General features: G+C 37.2%; 1 protein-coding gene across 2 annotated transcripts in view; it reads right to left on the minus strand.

Moving 5' to 3' along the window:
• LOC107573048 (ras association domain-containing protein 8-like) overlaps positions 1 to 16,652 on the minus strand; it is a 45,698-nt gene that overhangs the window by 20,025 nt on the left and 9,021 nt on the right. The window contains exon 1 of one of the 2 annotated variants that reach the window (XM_016259486.1): positions 9,101 to 9,140. The exons of the other annotated variant lie outside the window; for it this stretch is intronic. The gene's annotated coding sequence lies outside the window, so the exon portion shown is untranslated. Of the gene's footprint in view, positions 1 to 9,100; positions 9,141 to 16,652 lie in introns of those variants that run through there. 2 annotated transcript variants of the gene reach the window in all.

Raw genomic sequence — 16,652 nt, forward strand, 5'->3', positions numbered from 1 at the left:
CAGGACAGTTGTACCACCCTGACACTTTTTATGCTTACAAAAAATATCTGAATGAATTTTGATTCAAAAACTATATACAAATACACATCATAGAAGAGGTGCATGTATGAATTGTATTTTTTATGTATTTCCAAATCAATTCAAAAAAGCATGACATGTCTTTGACTTATCACATTTCAACTCAAAAGACAAAATCTTGCGTGTATTTGCAGATTTTGACAGACGATAGTTGCTTTGAGGATGTTGTCAGCTGTCATTGTGTGTTGAGTAAGCAGACAGTCAGTGTTTGTGGTTATGCTTTTCCATCTCGTTCACATCAGACAGGAGCTGCCGTATTAGTCAATGTCACAAACACCTTTCACTTCCTCCATCGAGTACGGCGGAGATGATGCATATCTAACAAGCATTTAAATCTCATGCTAATTCTTTCTAGGATTGCCCAAACACACAAAGCCAAGGCAAGGTCGACATCTACAGACTGATAAACAGATAAACTGTTTGCGTTTTGGTTGCAGCTGGTTCATCTTTTCCATATTCTGTTCAATAACCACTAAAGCAGCAGGAGAATAACTGCACCTGCTCTTGTATGTAAAAGATCTATGTTCCTGCCAGACAGGCACGTGCACACATAGACATAAAAGGGGGCTTGAGCACCTGCCCTTTTTTTCTAGAAAGGGCCCTTTTTTCTGGGGAGTATCTTTTTTTTGTTTTTGATAAATGAATATATGTATAGCTATATGTACGCGTGTGTGTGTGTGTGTGTGTTTCTGTTTGTGCACAGCACTCCTTGTCAAACTAATAAAAAAAATCTAAATATCAGGTCGGGAAATGTTGAGACTATCGAGTTCCGACGCCCCTCCGCACAGGCGCAGCCCAGCAGTGTAGCACACATTGATCGGCACATGCGCATCACAGACAGGCAGAGAGCCGCAGAAGTGAAGCCCTCCCTCCCTTTCCAGTTGTGTTTGTCTTGGTGTGGAGGTGAGTGGTGGTGATGAACAAAAGACTAAAAGCTACCTGTGCCTCGAATTTACAGCTCTCCTTATTTTTATATTTTAGACATCCATCAATTAGTGATGAAAAAAAATTTGCCTCGCTGGTGGGAACAACACGAGACCGTGCTACCGCGACTGTCAAGAGCGGCTCGACGGTGTTTATTGTCCCGCAGCAGCAGCGGCAGCAGCGGCATGCGTGCCGTCAGTGCAGCTGAAGAGTTCTGCGCTCAAATGCACTCAATACTAATAGGCAGGGCTGGATTGGTAATCGGGCATACCGGGCATTTTCCTGAATTAATGAAAGAGTTCTTGTTTTTGATTTGATTTATTTCGTTAAGTAGTAATTTAAAGCTTTCTATAGATAAATGTATCATGTCTGTGAGGCATGTATTCGCTGAGTTTCGGTTCATTTTTGTGAAGCGCTCCTGTTGAAGACGAGACGGCAGAAAGCGCATCATGTTTGTTTTCTTTATTTTATAAAAGCACAACGTTTTGTTGATATTGTGAGTGCACACTAATAAAAGTAGACCCTTTACAGTTGCGAATGATGTATTAGGCTACTCTTACCTTTATGAGCAAAAATGACGGCGTATCCACTGAAAAGAATGCAAGTGATTGCGCTGGCGCCTCCATGTCCTGCAAAGCGCGCTTTATAGCTTCCACTCTCCGCTCAAACTATGGATACAGCGCACCTATAGGTTTAACGTTTAAACATTGTGATATGCTTGAACTGTTTTATATCTATATATTTTATTTTAGGCAAGTCGTGATGATTTGAAAAGGCTAAATTGATCAAACAAGCTCACTGTCTGCTGCGGGCCACTTGGTCATTACTTTAAAAACAAAAAATTATATTTAAAGAACAAAAATGCTCCAAACGTTTTTCTAAATTAACTTAATAAAAAAACGAAACGAAATATAATCACTTTGCCATTACATACAAGACTAAACTATTTTAATAGCTGAAACAGTAGTATACTGTAGGCTGTTTTGGGAGAAGCTGTCGGACATGGGCCGGGCTAGGGCCTGAGCGTCTCGGGCATGTCCGAGCTATTTGAGACCCGTGCAGACAGGCACGTGCACACATAGACATAAAAGGGGGCTTGAGCACCTGCCCTTTTTTTCTAGAAAGGGCCCTTTTTTCTGGGGAGTATCTTTTTTTTGTTTTTGATAAATGAATATATGTATAGCTATATGTACGCGTGTGTGTGTGTGTGTTTCTGTTTGTGCACAGCGCTCCTTGTCAAACTAATAAAAAAAATCTAAATATCAGGTCGGGAAATGTTGAGACTATCGAGTTCCGACGCCCCTCCGCACAGGCGCAGCCCAGCAGTGTAGCACACATTGATCGGCACATGCGCATCACAGACAGGCAGAGAGCCGCAGAAGTGAAGCCCTCCCTCCCTTTCCAGTTGTGTTTGTCTTGGTGTGGAGGTGAGTGGTGGTGATGAACAAAAGACTAAAAGCTACCTGTGCCTCGAATTTACAGCTAATTACCCAAAAGACAAAAGGCAATTATAGTTAATTTGTCTTGCTAACATCAATGACTCATGAGAACTATGATTTAGTTCACCGCATGATTCAGTTTATTAAAGTGCATTTAGAATGATCACAAAATTCAAGATATGGGGGCAGAAATGTATATATTTATATCATTTCATATAGTTAATCAGTATCAAACCAATATATGATAATATACCACACAGAATATGAAGAATATCAAATATTTTAGGAGTCAGCTGTCCACGGCAGTCCTTAAGATATCAGCACAATAACACACTCAGCAAAATATCATCTAATTATCATTATCAATAAAATCCCAGAAAATATTGATATATATTTTTTGTCAATATCGCACACCCCTAATATATTTAACATTTTGTGAAATAAATATGAGAAGTGCCCTTTTTTCCACTTGAGCCCCTGCCCCTCAAAATGTCTGTGCACATCCCTGCTGCCAGAAGACATATTCAGCAACACACTTCTGAAACATTACAAAGCAATGCAAAGACATTTTCTGAAACATTATATCAAGATAAATAACAAAAACCGGCTATGGGAAATGCATTAGCAATCCCCTGACACAATAACGTTTCCTATATGTTGAAATAATGTGGATGGTACACAGCCTAGATGAGCTAGAATTTTATAAATATTGAAAATGATAATTTTGGAGCATTAAAAGTCAATTCTCCAAGAATGTTAGCTAATACAAATGTAAGGATTTTAGGAATATTTTGCCAACCTAAATACATTAAAGGGATAGTTCACCAAAAATTTTTAATTCTATCATTAATTACTCACCCTCATGTCGTTCCAAACCCATAAGACCTTCGTTCATCTTCAGAACACAAATTAAGATGTTTTTGATTGAATCTGAGAGCTGTCTGACCCTCCCATAGACAGCAAGGGTCCTACCACGATCAACGTCCAGAAACATAGCAAGGACATCGGTAAAATAATCCATGTGACATCAGGGGTTCAACCGTAATATTACGAAGCTATGAGAATACTTTTTGTGTGCAAACGGAAAAAAAAAAACTTTATTCAATGATTTGTCTCCTCCGTGTCACCCTAGCGCCATTTTGAACAGTATCCACTGAACGTAAATTGCGTATGCTGTTCTGTGCCAGCTGCACCACACGGATACACTGTTTACGTCGTTTACGCTTTGATTTGAACGAAAACAGCATATTCGCGTGGCGCAGCTGACACGGAGGAGACAAATTGTTGAATAAAGTATTTATTTTCCTGTTTGCGCTCAAAAAGTATTCTCGTAGCTTCGTAATATTACGGTTGAACCCCTGATGTCACATGGATTATTTTACCGATGTCCTTGCTACGTTTCTGGACATTGATCGTGGTAGTACCCTTGCTGTCTATGGGAGGGTCAGACAGCTCTCAGAAATCCATCAAAAACATCTTAATTTGTGTTCCGAAGATGAACGAAGGTCTTACGGGTTTGGAATGACATGAGGGGGAGTAATTAATGACAAAATTTTCATTTTTGGGTGAACTATCCCTTTAAATAACACACTAATGACTCATTAACTGGCCTAGATAAATTAGTACACTCTTAAAAATGGCTTTGATGGTTCCATGAAGAACCTTTAACATCCATGGAACCTTTTCACTCCACAAGAGGTTCTTTATAGTGGAAAAAGGTTTGTTAGATGATTAAAATGTTCTTCACACTAAGAAAAACATAGTTCTTTTAAGAACCATTCACTGAAATGTTCTTCGGAAAACCAAAAATGGTTCTTCTATTGCATCACTGTGAAAAAAAATAAAATTAAAAACCTTTAGGAACCTTTACTTTTAAGAGTTTATTTTATAAATGTTCAAAATTTTTGAGTATATAAAGGTCTATTTGAAGTAGTATTTCATACATTTTATACTTTGGGAGAATTATAAATCAGTGTTTTGAAGATATTAACACAAATTGTGTTAAGTAATTATTTCAGAAACAACCACCTAAATACAGTAAAAACGTTTTAGAATAAAAAAGCTACTGAAAACATGAGCTAACTTTTGCATAGTTCCCACAATAATTGTCCCTAAACTTCATTGCAGATGGTATGGCCCATTGTTTTGTACATATTCAACACCACAACTCTCTATTTGACATTTTAAAGTTAATAAAAATGAAAGAGACATTTCAAGAAATGTTATGCCAACATTCTGCTTGCATTAAGAAAACTTTTTAAAGTTTCCGCTGCCATTTCTAAAATGGAATGTTTGGAAATGTAAAAAAAAAAACCGCAGGTCTTTACACAGTACATGCATGTGGGTTTGATTGGTCTAGAAACTCTGACCTTGAGAGCAAATCAAAGGCTTTTCATTGTGTTATGTGGGAATCTTCACGCTTTCGAACACATTTTTACACCTTCCTGAGTTTGTCAATGGGGTGTGAAAGACAGAAGCTCACACGTCATGAGAGACCACAGAGATGCAGAGAACTATAAAGATCCAGAGATAACGACAGAGAGAAACAGAGAGGTTTTTATTGAATACTTACAAAGCAAGTGAAGGATTTGCATGCACGGTGAAACTGGTCATCTTAAAGCACAGGAGCATCCACAAACCCTAATGAAAGCTTGTGTGTTTCTCCACATTGATCCAGAGAACTCAATGAAGCTTTAGTGGTCAGCACAGGAGTCAATGAACCTCACTCTGTGCATCACTTTCTACTACATGGGACATGAAACATGCCCTGGTCACATTTGACCCCAAAATCGAAAGAACATTTTAAGTAAGTACAAGTTTTGAAGAATCACAAAGGAGACGCGTAATATCTCGACTGCTTCTCTAGATAATTCAAACTCTTCTAAAATCCACATTGCTTTCATAGCTTCTATGTGCATTTACTTAAAGGGGTCATATGATGCAATTTCAATTTTTCCTTTCTCTTTGGAGTGTTACAAGCTCTTGGTGCATAAAGAAGATCTGTAAAGTTGCAAAGACTAAAGTCTCAAATCCAAAGAGATATTCTTTATAAAAGTTAAGAGTCAGCCACACCTACCTAAAACGGCTCGTTCTAACACGCCCCCACATATCTACCTCACTATGTGGGAAGATTTGCATAACGCCGCCCAAATGTTCACTTCAACCCAAATATTCAGATGTGTGCAGCAAATTTTATGGAGGACCGTGGAGGACCGTGATGCAACGCAACGCGTAAAAAGACAGTATAAGTCATTATAATCCATAATTATGTCCCCACTGGATGCAACAAATGCCTCGTTTATAATGGGTTTTAATGTTTATGTCTCGTCGCTCCGGCCGGACACGGCATCACAGTATGGTAGGGGCGTAACATTTCCGTCACACGCTTGAGGAATTTGGCCAATCACAACGCACTGGATAGCTGGCCAATCACAGCACACCTCGCTTTTTCAGACCGATGAGCTTTGTAAAAATCGACGCGTTTCAGAAAGGCGGGGCATAGAGGAGAAACAATAATGTACAGTATGTGGAAAATAATGTGTTTTTTTAACCTTAAACCACATAAACACATTTTATTACACCAAATACACAAAATAATGTTCTTTTTAGCAACATCATATGACCCCTTTAAGGAAGTTTCAAAAAATCAAAAAGAAGATATTTAATAACTTGACCGTTTCTTTACATCTGAGAAAACACTCCAATAATCTCAAGAAATCTCAACAATGTCTCAAACTGTTAAGATTGTCAAGATACCAGTATGCAAATAACTGCCAAACATCTCATTATAAACTCAATTATTTCTCATCAAATTCTTCTCAAATCTAGTTTATGTTCTCGACTGTTTCTCTATATGAGATTAAAATGGAGAGCAAAGTGAGCCTTTGCTTAATTGTACCGTACTGCACAGATTTTCCTCCTGAGAAAAAGATTCCAGTATATTCCTGTGTCCCATAGAGTTTCAGAAGAGATCTCAACAGTGTCTCAAATTGTGCTCAGATTTCCCAAAATACAACTTTGTAACTACAAGTCCAATGTCTCATTATAAACTCAAATATTTCTCAACTAGCCTAATTCTTGTCAAATTTAATTTTCTATGCTCTTCACATTGCTTTAATAGCTCAATATCTATATGCATAGAGTATATTTTATTTCTTCGAAAAAAAAGTCACAAAGGAGAATTAATATCTCAATTCTATGGATGAAAAGAATGTCACAATGCACAAAAATCACAATAAAATATTCTCCATTCATTCATTCAGCAAAATATATATATTTTGTTATATTCTATATTTTTGGGGTGACTTCAGGGAAAAAACAACTGACATTTTAAATACAAATATTGAACCATTGCCATCTTTTTAAGTGGGAGAACTTGCACAATTGGTGGCTGACTAAATACTTTTTTGCCCCACTGTATTACAAATAGCAACGGTTTTTATTAAACCTCAACTTGAGGAAACATTTGGTCTAAGCGCCAGCATTTAAAGCGACAGTTTTCAACTAAAAACTGTTTTGGCCATTCATTTACATGACAACAGTGTTTTGGAAGGCATCGAAACAATATCGTTATTGTCTTAGTGTGAACTACAAAAACGCAAACTTGTTCATAGTGTTTTTTTACAAAGTGACATCGCCATCTACTGGCCTGGCATGCATAACACAGCGCTTTGAGCTGTTTTTGCAGATCTATGTGAACGCAAAACTTTTTTGGATTAACGTGAAGGGGAAAATTTTTTTTTTAGTACTTTGTTGTCGTGTAAACATGCCCTTAGAGTCTGGACTCCAAGCATCACTCTCCAGTCCAATGCAATAATTCTCAGCGCAGCCAGAGTCACTACTGCCGCTCCCCGTCTCTCTCTTGATCAATGTTTTAGCGCCGCACCGCAGTGCGCCTGCATCTCTAATGGCCAGCTGTGTTCTCAGACCTGCTGCTTCTCATCAGTAACAGGCTAAACGGAGCCGCCTGACAGTGCATCACATCAGCATCGCCTTGATCAGCTTAACAAGCCAAGTGCTGAACTGTCACTTTAACCAGAGCTGAGCCGAGCGCTTCACGAGATGCCCTGCTGCCTTTGACTCCACGTCACCAGATTTACTTTGATTAGTCATGAATAAACATCACGTGAGCCATATTCCACAAGTGCTGCATTTGCTATATTCACCTGGAGTCATAAATGCTTGGGACGGTTTTATGTTTGGAATAAGTTAATGATATCACACGACTCCCAATGATGTACTAACCAGATTTGGTGGCCGTGCTGGACTTTCAAGCGTGCAGTCTGGTCATTAGCAGGCCGAATGTGGTTAAACACAGACTGACAGGGGAATCTGGTTTGATTAAAAGCAAACAGGACTTAGTGAGAAGCGGCCTGTTAGAGAAGCATGATTAATGTAGATCTAAACACATGGACACATAATCAAATCCAAGCTCTGTGCTATCATACCTTATCCATCACATTTCAGGCCACGTTTAATTTTTCACTGAGAGATGTTTGGAAAAAAAGTCGAAAGTGATTAAAGAATTTCTTGAAGACATTTTTTTTTAAAGAAAAACTTTAGGTTACATATTTACACCTTCAAATAATCAAAACTATAGAGCACAATGGGACTAAATGGAGATCAAACGGAGACTTAAGTCTGAGAAAAACCCAATCTCATGCGTCTCCCCAGAGTTTCAGAAGAAATCTCAACAATGTCTCAAACTGTGCTCAGATTTCCAAGCTAGCAATTCTCACTCTAAACTCAAATATTTCTCTAAAATCGAATTTCCTTTTATGGCTCCTTCATATGCTTGCTTTTTATTTCTCCAAAGGAAGTTTTGAAAAATCACAAAGGAGACATTTAATTTCTCAACTGTTTCTCTAGATAGAATTGAGATTAAATGGAGAACAAAGTGAGACTTTTGCTTAAATTTACTGCTCAGATTTTACTCCTGAGAAAAAGACTCCATTAATCTCATGTGTGTCTCGTCTAGAGTTTTAGAGGAGATCTCAACAGTCTCAAATCGTGCTCAGATTTTCTAAGAAACCAAAGAGTGCAATTAAACATCTCATTATAAACTCGAAGATTTCTCATCAGTATCTTGTCTTATGTCACATTCCTTATATAGCTCCTTTATATGCTTCCGATAGTCAAATGTGATATTTGTCCAAAGTTTAGAAAAATAACTAATGAGATAAATGTTTAATATCTCAATGGTTTCTCTAGACCTAAATGAGATTAAATGGAGAGGAAAGTGAGAGCTTTGCTTGAGTGTACCGCTCAGATTATTCTTGCGAGAAAATGACGTATGTTTCTCATCTGGTTTCAGAACTATGCTCAGATTTACCAAGCTACCAACATCTGCAATCAAAACATCTCATTGCAAACTCATATTTCTTATTCATCCAATTCATCCAAGACCAGTTCTGAGCTAGTCTATCCACATTTATTTCATATCTCCGATTTGTCTATTTCTAGATATTTTAGGAGAAACATCGGAAACAGAATTGATGCTTAAATGAAATATAACTCTAACCTCTATTAAGTCTCCTGAACTATTAAAGAGCAGCCTCTGAGCAGTAAATGTGAAATGACTTTGACCCTCAGCGATTAATTTGAAGCCACAGGTTGATTTACAGCTGCGACTGAACATGCAGAGAACACAGTTCTCTTACCTCATAAAACACACAGCTCCTCCTGGCTTCCACTGCTCCAGCGTCTGACAGCACTCCCCACTCACAGCTACAGCTAGCTCTCTCTCTCTCTGCCTCACTGAACTCTGCTGACATGGCAAAGCTCCGCCCACGTCTCCAGGTAGGAGGAGTGTCTTGTTTTCTGCAGTTTCTGTCCCTCACAGACGCTCATCCATATGTAGAAGGACATACAGTACAGTACTTAGACAAGTTTTAGATCGGTTTTCTACAAAGCTAATTATAATTGCCAACTTTGCTAACACAAACCTAATTCTAACTTTTGACTTTTATTTTTATCTACTATTAAAAGTACATTCTTTTGCATGAAATATTTTTGAAAATAAAGACAACCTACTAAATAAATATATAATAAATATGAGTATGAGTCTCAACATGTGCTCAAATTGTGCTCAGATTTTCCAAGACACCATTGCAATTAAACATCTTATTATAAACTCATCAAATTCTTCTCAAACTTCTATGTTCTAAATGCTCCTTTTAAAGTTCCTATATTTGTATACTGTATTTTTCTCTCTAAATTAAGTTTAAAAGGAGACTTTTAATATCCTGACTTCATGCATAAAATAATGCCACTATGCAAATAAATAAACATTTTTCAGTAGTTCATTCATTGTACAAAATATAACAGTTCTTTTGCATTGTATTGATTACCAATTAGTTTCAGCAAAAAAATAATTTGGTCAATTCTGAAAAACGTTTTTCAATTAACTTGAGTCACTGCACTGATGTGAGTGAGGCATATTACTTTTATAAATTGAAATATTCACTTTTCTAGTTTTTGAGTCAGATAAATGCTGTTCTCGCTGCAAACAAACAAGTAAATAAATCAATCAATCATGGTATTTATTTATTTATTTACTTGACTTGGACATACTTTTGTGAAATTAAATAGTAAATGAAAGACTGGCTTTTTAAATGTACTAATGCATATACAAATAGAAAACCCTCGTTCAGATAGTATAGTTCTTATCTTGATCGGAGTGTGTGTTTGGTGTGAGTTTTCAGTCAGCTATCTGTGTGTGTGTGTAACCAGACGCTTGCGACGGAAGTCACATGTTCAGCTATTCAAACAGATCTGCGTCTCTTTCTGGTGCTCAGAGGAAAGTTTTATTGCTCGCAGATTGGGAGATTTAATGAAGGTCTCAGTTTTGTCTCGGATTTTTCCACTAAATAAAAGTAATAAAAACAGACTTAAATCTCCTTGATCTGGATTTAACCTCACTGCTGTCTAGGAGAATCAGTTAAGATCTCATCTGTGATGCTTCTTCTCTGTTGGTGACGATGTGCTGTTGTTGAACACTGAAACCGGACCATCAGCTTCCCATAGAAACCAAACAACACAGCAAAAACTCAAGTGGACAAACAGCTCCATCACAAAACATGATGGTTATGTGGGTGAAAGATGTCTGTCAAATTACAACACAAAAACAAATGAAAGAAATAAATTACATTTTGCATAAAGAAAACCAAGCCTACAAGCATAAAGATTTTTATTTTTTCAGGCCTATTTATTTTTGAAAATTAAACTCATTTCCCTGATCTTTTCTCATTACCTTAATGTGTCCATATCTTTTACTTATGAGTTTAGGATTCTCATTATTCATAATGATCTTATTAGATTCTCAATATCACAATTAGATTTTTAAATGAATGAATAAACAAATTAATTTATTATTACAGAAAGAAAAAAAAAATGATTACAGACATTAATAAATTTAGAAATTAATAAAAATAAAGAAATGGAGGACAAAATTGTGTGAACAATACAAAAAAATAAGTCTTATCAGGTTATTTATGCATTATATATAATATATATATATATATATATATAATATTTGTTTGTTTACATTTAGTCATTTCTTTCTTCATATGTGGAAAAAGAATCGAAGAAATAAAGAAAATATTTTTTATGTATGTATTTACATATTTGATTATAAAATTAAAGGCAGTTCAAATACTAGCATGATATATAAAAAATTTCCACATAACACCACATAATATATAATTTTTACACATTGTGGTAATGAGAAGTTGGGAAATGTGATTAATTGTTAAAAAAATGTACATAATGTAAATAAATAGGCATCATTTTATTTATGCACAATATAATGTAATCCTATTGTATGTCTTTTGAATTTGGGAAATGTGGCCTATATAGACATGTTTGTGAAATTCAACCGCATACATAGAAACAACAGATATTTACTGTAAATATAAGCATCTGGTATCCATAGCCCTGTAGCCTGATGAACTGAGCCTTTGTCCTGATTACTTTCTGCATGTTTGTCCACACGACACACACAAACATGTACACACAACAAAACCAGCAGTCAATTATTAATGCGTCCTCTCACTTCATACACCATCAAGAGCAAAACAATCACCTTCTGCACTAGGGCTGTCAAAAAAAAATTTGAATTTCGAATATTCGTCGAATTTAAAATAAAAATCCACATTCGAATGCAAAAACGCTGCATTCAAATTTCAGGTGTGCGTTAAGGAGGCAGCCTTATCAGTGGCGCACGAGATGCGATGACGATGTAAGTGTCGTTGCATTTGAATGTTTTTGTTAGCCTATCCAGTTGAAGCCACTAGATGCGGCGCTGCTGCCTTGTTAATTACAAATATTACGGGAAAAGAGAACATCAATGCGGAGAAGATCTTGTTTACGTCAAAACTGAAACCAAGCCGTTCACACAGAACGTATATTTTGTGCATTTTCTAGAGGGACATCTATCACTTTTGCACTCACGTCTCACACAAGAGAGCCGCATGTTTAGAAAGCCATGAAAAATTAATGCAAGATCAACTTTGAAAAAACCATATCTCGAGACTTTATGGTGGGTTTTTTCCCCATCCCACTGCAACTCGTGTTTTTAAATGAAAAATTTACTCTGTGTGATTGGTTTTCGGCCCTTTGTATTAAACTATGCATACATACATGATGCTCTTTTGTTTATAGTTGTTTAAGCAACTTAATTAAGTATAATTGGTTTATAAACATTATTTTAAACATTATGCACTTTTTTTTCCACGGATAGTCATGTTATCTTATGTTTGATGCGCCCTTTTGTGGCCTCAGGAGAGAAGCGAAAAGCTTTTCTTTACCCTAACTGGTAACTCGACACGTTCTGTTCACTGTAATTTAGTGAAGTGTGAATGAGACGGGTTTGGTCTCAGATTGACCAACATTAAGGGATTAAGGATGGTGATTATAAGTCTTGTTTTTGTCTGTTTTACGTTCCACTGACACTGGCATTCCTGAGGGAAACTCCCTAAACCTGTAATCTCAGCCCTTCCCCCGCGGGACCTCAGACCCCCCACACTCTCTACAGCCATCCCGGGGCAAGTTTACATTCCTTCAGTATCAGGTTACAATCCTCTTTCAAAATGTGTGAATTTAACGTACAACAAATATTTTTTTGTGTATAAATGCTGGGCAATACATCAGTGGTCCTGGACTCTATATTGCCACCTACTGGTGTGGATGTAGCGTCACACTGGGGTGTGTTTCCCAAATAACAACATAACACATTGCTTAACTACCATAGTACAATGCATTGTAGCTAGCTAGTCATGACTACGAACAACATCCGTTGTTCGAATCACATTAGTTGAGCTGCTGTTAATTTTTCAGGATAAATCACCAGCAGGTAAATATCACTGACGATTATGCTTAATAAATTGAGAGAAGCAGAAATTGTGATCCTGATTAAAAAATACAATTCATTGTGCAGCCATATCTAAGCTAAATAATATTAGTGTTTTTTAGAGTTGCTTTACAGCAGAGTTCAAACTGTCTCCATAGTTGAGTTTTCATAACCGATTCTGCAATTCCCCAGGTTATCTGTGAAGCCGCTTTTAAACAATATGTATTGTATAAAGCGCTATAGAAATAAAGGTGACTTGACTACTTTGCAGATAAAAGTGTGTGATAGTGTGTTTCCCAAATAACAACATAACACATTGCTTAACTACCATAGTACAATGCATTGTAGCTAGCTAGTCATGACTACGAACAACATCCGTTGTTCGAATCACATTAGTTGAGCTGCTGTTAATTTTTCAGGATAAATCACCAGCAGGTAAATATCACTGACGATTATGCTTAATAAATTGAGAGAAGCAGAAATTGTGATCCTGATTAAAAAATACAATTCATTGTGCAGCCATATCTAAGCTAAATAATATTAGTGTTTTTAGAGTTGCTTTACAGCAGAGTTCAAACTGTCTCCATTGTTGAGTTTTCATAACCGATTCTGCAATTCCCCAGGTTATCTGTGAAGCCGCTTTTAAACAATATGTATTGTATAAAGCACTATAGAAATAAAGGTGACTTGACTACTTTGCAGATAAAAGTGTGTGATAAGTGCGTTACCGATATAAAGTGGGAGTATTTGTCTGGTCATGTGATCTCAAAATGAGGGTGGTCCACCCTTATGTAGAATAAAACTGGTGAGTTTATCATTTTAAACATATTTGCCAAGAGTAATATTTGTTTTGTTTTTAGTTGTAAAGTGGCAAAAATAAGTGCACCTTTAAAGACTTAAACCCCCCCCCCCCCCCCCCACACCCCCCCCCCCCCCCCACACACACACACAACAACTTCACAGTCATCCTACTTTTATAGACATCAGAAAGTGTGCATGATAACCGCATGACCTACTTTATGAGGAAACACAAGTGAACCGTGAAAGGATTGGCCTGAATATGAACGTGACTGCTTCCTTACTTTATCCATCTCATCATTGTATTTCCATTGGCAAACAAAGCCACTCGGCGCATTGTAAAAGAATAAATGCTCCATTATAAAGAAAGGACACCCAGCAGTTAAACTTGTTATACCGTAAAACGTGAACAGATGCCACCCATAAGTTCCCCCCAAACAGATTTCCTCATGTTTTCAAAGCGCAGGTGCACTTTAAAGAATCCAGTGACACTCGAGTCTCTTCAGATCAGCGGACAAAACATGGGCAGGTGCTCAAAACAGAGCAATGCCAAAGACACAGACTTCATTAACAATCCACAACACTGGCTCAACACTCATCAGCACTTCACTACGATTAAGGGAATTGGTTCATCGAAAACTCAAACTCCTTTTACAGTCATTGAACAAGATGATGGTGAGATATTCATGTTCCTTTAACTGCACTTCTACACCAATGACCTTCCTTGGATGACTGTTTTTGCCAAGGCTATGAGAACCTTTCTTGTTACAAATAACCAGCAAAGCACTTCTTCAAGAGGGAAGTGAAACATTTTTGCTTGGTAAAACAATTTGACCTTGACAGCACAAAAAAAACAGCCCATAATTGGACAGGTAGTGATTTTAGATAGTGTGAGCTGCCTTGTGGTCTACTTCCTTTATTTATTTTTTTCCATAATGAAGAAAAAAAGCCTCATTAAAAGAATGGAATTCTTGAAAAAAAAAAAATATATATACATATGTGTTTTAAATGTAATTCTTAAATGACTTTCCTTGTTTCAGTCATGGACACTCTGATCCAGACTATTTTTATGCATATAGGAGTATATCTTATTTAGCTTTTAACATCAAACTACTGGAATCAAGTTAAGTCAAGTTTCTTGTGCAGTATCAGAAAACCTTTGTGTCATAAGAGCACATATGATGCCTTAAAAATGCATTCTATGTAGGTAGTTCACTAGGTTTGGAACAGACTGATTTATACACACATAAAGCCTCTCCATAAGATGCTTAGCTTTGGCGTCAAATGGAGGATGAAGTGAAAGCAGGAACAAAACAAGGTAGCGCTGCTTGATTGTTGTTTATAGGCAGCGCGGTTAAATATAGCCCGACTCTGTCATTACGGTCACCACATGATGACAGAGCTCTTTGTCGTTCGCTGGGATTTGTGTGCAGTGCAATTTACACTCCTCATTCTGTAGTTAAACTCCCATAACTCAGTACAGCACAGCCCCAAATCACATTGTCAACAATGAAAGTTTTCTCCTTTCTCCTCAGGCTCAAGACAATTCCGAATGGCTTGAGTTTCAGGTCTATTTTAAACACAGCCCTGAAGCACAATCTAAGATTTTAAAGAAACATTCATCATTCAATAGAAGATAAGCTCGCACTAAAAACACCCAGGTCTATAATAGCCAGAGAAAGCAGACCCAGACAAGCAATGCAGACTATCTGAATCTGATCTTTCATGCCACTATTTAGATCATTTTCTCAAAGCAAAGTTGACAACGCTGCGGTTACACGTTATTTATACTTCTCATGATTTTCTGAGAAATGTGTCCATTCAGAATGAGAAAATGTTAACTCATTCTCTCTGGAAAGGAACAAATGGGCAGACGTTTTGTGATTATGTGCAGCTCAGCTCATTTAATTGCATTTTACATGTGATGAAAGATGCACCTGAAAGATCAATGCTTGTTTGTTTCTAAATGAACCTATAGTAGTTTTGCACATCTCTAGCTTAAACCAGCCTAAGGTGGCCAATCCTGGTCAAGCTGGTCTGTTTGTTGGTTTTAGAGAGGCTTTGGGCATTTGACATGTTGGGAGACCAGCTGGTCAACCAGATAAACACCAGCTTGGCCAAACTGGGAGACCAACTAAACCAGCTAAGACCAGTAAATCCCCAACCATAAGTAAGAGCAATGGCAATAGTGATGACTGCCTTGGCAAACACAACTAACTAGCCGTGCACCTGGAAATCTGTGGGACTGTAACTATTTCAAGATCTCATCTCCAGAGAGAGGTGAAAAATTCAGAGGGGCGGTTTTGGTTTTGGTTGGGACGGTTGTTTTTCTTTCTGTCAGAAAGGCTTTCAAAAGCTCAGGAAGAGGGGTATGAACAAAATCACCTGTCATGTGCCTGAGGGTCATTGGGCACGAGAAACAAAAGCCATGTGAACTCATCCTTCAAAGGCCCCTGGCACTGCCGTCTGACAGACATCCAACCACAGAGAACAATGACGCTTTCAAAACATTTCACTTTCATCACCATCAAAGAGCTTCAGACAGCGCAGCAAACGCACAGAAAGATCTTCTTCTTCCATTTCACAGGAATTAGTCTTGTTAATTCATTTGTAGAGCCTGATAACCAAATGTCACAACAATTTCAGAACATATCCAACAGATCTTACTGAATCGGAGCCAGCAGATCTTCAGTATGAATGAAGTTTTGTTAGGCGGCAGGAGCGCTGAAGGTGCTGAGACGATGATAATAAAGCAGGTTTGTGTTAATTACAGTACTGGGTGGATTCCAGACAGGGAATCATTCCTGAGGGCAACAGGTCAAGATGAATTTCAGGACTGTTCAAGCAACTAGTAACGACACACTGTCATTTAAAGAACGATTATAATGTACTGTACATGTACATTGGGCCCAAAAACTGCCACACTTGAATCATATAAAAAAAAAAATAATAATAATAATCAAACACTATATAGTACAACACTTTTCAAAACAAAACACTTCACAATAAGATGTTTGTAGGTTTTAAATTATATTTATATTTATATATATATATATATATATATA

This window comes from Sinocyclocheilus grahami, unplaced genomic scaffold (assembly GCF_001515645.1).
Source record: "Sinocyclocheilus grahami isolate Dianchi unplaced genomic scaffold, SAMN03320097.WGS_v1.1 scaffold1855.1, whole genome shotgun sequence".
Lineage (NCBI taxonomy): Eukaryota > Metazoa > Chordata > Actinopteri > Cypriniformes > Cyprinidae > Sinocyclocheilus > Sinocyclocheilus grahami.